This window comes from Enhydra lutris, unplaced genomic scaffold (assembly GCF_002288905.1).
Source record: "Enhydra lutris kenyoni isolate GAN:26980312 unplaced genomic scaffold, ASM228890v2 scaffoldscaffold16, whole genome shotgun sequence".
Classification (NCBI taxonomy): domain Eukaryota; kingdom Metazoa; phylum Chordata; class Mammalia; order Carnivora; family Mustelidae; genus Enhydra; species Enhydra lutris.
This window is the reverse complement of record NW_019154100.1, coordinates 6,714,717-6,719,177: the sequence shown is the minus strand read 5'-3', so window position 1 is coordinate 6,719,177 and position 4,461 is coordinate 6,714,717. Positions and strand designations below refer to the sequence as shown.

The window sequence follows — 4,461 nt, the reverse complement described above, 5'->3', positions numbered from 1 at the left end:
ATTCTCAGATAATTTTCTATCACACGTGGAGATATGTTAAATTTCCTGCAGGGCTGGCTGGTGTTTAACTGTGTGTAATTTTGACATGTCTGTAATACCAGGTGACTGGAAAATGTGTTCCCCAAGCTTCTTTTCTTACCAGCAACCCTTTTAATAGACCAGCTGGTGGGAATGACTGGGAAGTCACTGGCAATTTACTAGTCAGGATCCATACTATGGTTATAGGGTTAGCTGTCAGAGGTGACTTAGAAAGTGGGATGACCGTATTCTGGTTTTATTAAAGAGAGACAAGCATGGATAAGTTAGCTTGACTCCAAAAACCACCAAGTTTGAGATCTCCATGATTTTTCGATAAACTCACAGCTTTGGGCACATATAAATGATTACGAGTCTCTATATATGTATAGATGTAAAGATGTATAGACGTGTATATTTTAGAGTAAGACAAAATGGCATTTTTACTCATATGTGTTGTCTCTGGTGTTCGAGATCAAGTAGCATAATGTTTAGAGTAGCTCCAGGTATGATTGATGGTGCTCGTGAACTTTTTCACAGCTAGAAACCCAAATTTTTCAAACGGTAAAACTCTGAATAGAGGATGGGGCATGAACAAAGACAACCCAAGTGCAACTAGACAGGGTTTTTCACTCACTTCGCTACATCAAGGCAGTCAGTCTCTGTCACTTGCATTTAGAAGACAGGAGACTATAAATGGTGGGGAAAAGGGCGAACTAGATATGGGGCACCTCATGTGCTTGGTTTGGGGGAGATTACTTACCTTTCTCTAGTTCATCCTGACTTAGAACGGAGGACAAAAATTAGGGAAGCTGGCAGTCACTGACCAAGTTCTGATCGTTCTGGGCTGATTGCAGCAGACGTCGTGGGTCGGAGTAGGATTACACTTATGGTCTGGCCATTATCAGTTTGACTTCTGGACTCCCAGTCCCCCTCCCTGCCAACCTTTGTAATTTTCTCACTTGTGAGACGTTGACCAATTCAGGGATGGCTAAGAGATCTAGATCTTCACCAACTGGGGCTTGCTCAGTCACCTCTATAGTCAAATGGACTGAAAGACCTTCAGGTCATGAAGATTTGGGGCCAAATGTCTGCAATATCCAGTGAAACTTAGAAATCCCCTCAACGGTCTTTTTACAGTGGGTGTAGGATATGTTGGGATTATCTTTAATCTGTTAGAAGAGAGTGTTTTTCCCTTTTTAATTAGGGCATACCTTAAAGAGGTGTATTTTGGTAAAATTTTAACATCTTTTGAAACTTTATGTCTCTTTTTTGCTACAGCTGGGAGCAAGTGCTCTGTTCCACAGGCTTCCTTGTTCTCTCGATAAAGTATGACATCATCTACATATTGTAGCCGAACTAAATCACGAGGGAAATTTAGATCTTATAAATCTTGATCGAGGACCTGTTCTCATAGTTCCAGGTTTTTTTCTGTTTCCATAATTCAATTATGGCTATATATGTGTATACACACACACACACACACACACACACACACACATATGTATACACACATATTGCACACACACATAATATATATGTGTATACACACACACACATTGCATACACACATAATATATATGTGTATACACACACACTTTTTTTCTTTTTTATGTGGGCTGAAACTTTACTTGCCATTCAACACTGGAGACCCCATCCCACCTACCCTCCTGAGATGGCTCAGAAGATCTTCGTGGCCTCTAGCTGTAGGTCCCTGACCACCTCCAAGAGGCAACTGCACACTGGCAGGAACTGGTAACAGAAGTGGTGGTACTTGGAGTCACCGTCCACTGCCTTGAATCTTTCTTCAGTGAGAAGGAACACTTCGAAGCGCTGCCCATGCTGGAAGGAGATGCCTGAGCCATGCTCCTCAGGGCCCCAGGAGCCCGGCTCCAGGGTGTTGAACACCACTGTGGACTGTTCCATGTGGGGATTGAAATGCAAGGCAGCCTCGGCATCCTGCCCATCTCTCCAGAGCATTGTTTGGGACAAATCTACAAACCCTCATCACAGGGCCAACTCGGATGCCCTTGGTCAGTGAGGTCTTGTGGGACATGTCAGAGCTCCCTGCTTTGGCTGGAATGGTTGGGCAGGCAATGGTGGTGTCCATGCAATTTTTATTGGAAATACTTCAGGCATGGTTTTAGACCTTAATCTCATTTTTAAGCCTTTTTCTGACTCTCAGATTTACTGTCAATAGAGGAATTTTTGTAGGTTTCTTTCTGAGTTGATCCAACCAACATTTGCCATCCAGAATTTAGTATCTGAGGTTCTGATCAACATGTAGGTGTACATATAAGCCTGGTAACCCCAGGTTATATGTACCTGAAATAATTCATCTATGAATAACTATCAGTCTTCTCTGGGTTTAGAGAAATCTGGACCATGGGAAGAAGAGAAAGAAGTCCAGGGATGTGCAGAAGGAGAGAGATCAGAGGATAAAAGGAAGAGGGAGAACTGGCTATAAGGAGGCAGCTGGAGGACACGGAGGGAGAGGATTCACCACGGAAAGAAGCCCCGTTTGTTCCTGCTTAAATTTGTTAAATTGCTCCTTGTTTTTGGCCAAAGACTCTTTCAGTAAATTTTTTATTCAGAATTTCACTTAGGTCTCTGCCTACCAATCAAAATGTGCTGCTCATTAGACCTGAGAAACCATATTCCCTCTCTTTCCTCAGGTGCCTTTCAAATGGTGTTATTCACATCAGAGGTTCCCCAGCATAGCCATTGGAGGCCCCATTATGCCGTTTTGAAAGATATGTTAGGATTGAGTTGAGAGAATACGTAGGAAGACATTGTTCCCGAAAGGAGAAGCTTTTGGCTTAGAGGACTCCATGAGAGCTGGCAGTGGTCAATAGAGATGTGATGTTCCCGCACTCAAGATTTCAGGTCTCTAACCGGAAGGTTGGCCTTCAGTGGTAGAGCCACTAATCTGCACCCCTAACACCCGCCCAGCCCCGCAGAATAAAACCAGAGGAAACACTCTCTCTGAATCAAAGGCAAGCTTTCAAGACCAGAAGTCAAGACAGAAGGGGAAGTTTCTGGGTTTTGGTGATGCTCTGCAGAGTTTGTCCACATGGACACTTGTTGAGTAAGTGGGAAATTCACGACTCTGTGAGGTCAGTGGGAGCCATGGGCTTATAGCGCCTGGGCCTGTTTTCACTGGTCATTCTCCTTCTTCTCTTCTTCTAACAAACAGTTCCAGGCAGTATACCCCAGAGCAGAAGCACAAAACACAGCAAAACAGATGAAAAAAAGTGATCCGATTCCAATGAGTGCCAAAAAAATGGGAACCAATAACAATGTCTGTCTATCAAATGGAGAATAAATAGCCAGGGAACTCAATGCAAAGACAGCAGAGTTCAGACCCGGTGTTGACTTACCACTTAGGCCTGGTCTCCATAGGCCAAGAGCTGTAGGGCACCAGGGGTGTCCATGGGTAATGCAACTGGTCCAAGGCTGGGGTGCCTGGCAACAGCCAGTGCAGATCACATCTAGGTGGGGCTCCCAGTAAAACTGTGGAAATAAATGAGTACCACCCAAATAAGAATTTTGAAAGACTATCTTCAGAGATTGCTATGGGCGGGGATGGGAGGTGGGGGTCAGCCACCATCTCTTGCCTTTGGCAGAGACTCCAAGGCAAGGAAGCTTAATAATAGGGCGTGGGTGGGGGGTGTAGATGGGGTAGGCCTCAGCTCTGATTAGAGGTTGTTGGCATGGGAAAGTGAGAGGGGCTAGCTAGAAGTGGGGCATCTGACATGACTGATTCAGGAAATGTATCTGGCTTTCTCTGGTTGGTCCTGAGTTGGACGCTGGGTAATCATTAGAGGGAACTGGCAGTCACTGACCAAGTCCTGATCATCTGGGGCTGATTGCTGCCAAGGTTGTGGGCAGAGCTGAATTGTGGTATATGGTCTGACATTGTCCATTTGTATTTTCATTCTCTCAAGGAGACCAGTGATTTATTATTATTATTATTATTATTATTATTATTTTGTTAATCTGAAAAATCTTCATTGAACTTACAGCTGGAGCAAGTCTTGTGCTTAGTAAGAGGTATAATTTCAGATGGATTTCTCTAGTTCCTGCTCAACATGTTCCATTGGACCATTGGTCTGGGGATTTCTTTGGAGGCACTTTCATTTTTATAGGCTATTTCTGGTTCTTATTTCCTTTCCTCTTATCCCACTGTGTGACCCAGTGCCCTGAAGCTGACATATGGCTACAGCATGTTGCCTTGGCTTTGCCCACCCAGAAGTGTTCCATATTCCAAAATGGCTGTTAGAAACTCTTTGAAGTCCAAGGCTTTTCCTTTTGTTATTCTTTTAAATTGTCAATAATACGAACACAGTCATCTACACACAGAGGGTGATCAATAAGTGATTCTGAGTCATTTAAAAATGTGCCTCCGATTCACCAAAGCCCGGAGCTCAGAAAGAAGCTGGCTCA

The 4,461-nt window shown here is 43.9% G+C and overlaps 1 pseudogene; it reads right to left on the bottom strand.

The window, feature by feature from the left end:
• Positions 1-1,695: 1,695 nt before the first annotated feature.
• Positions 1,696-2,125, bottom strand: LOC111147207 (annotated as a pseudogene).
• Positions 2,126-4,461: the final 2,336 nt, after the last annotated feature.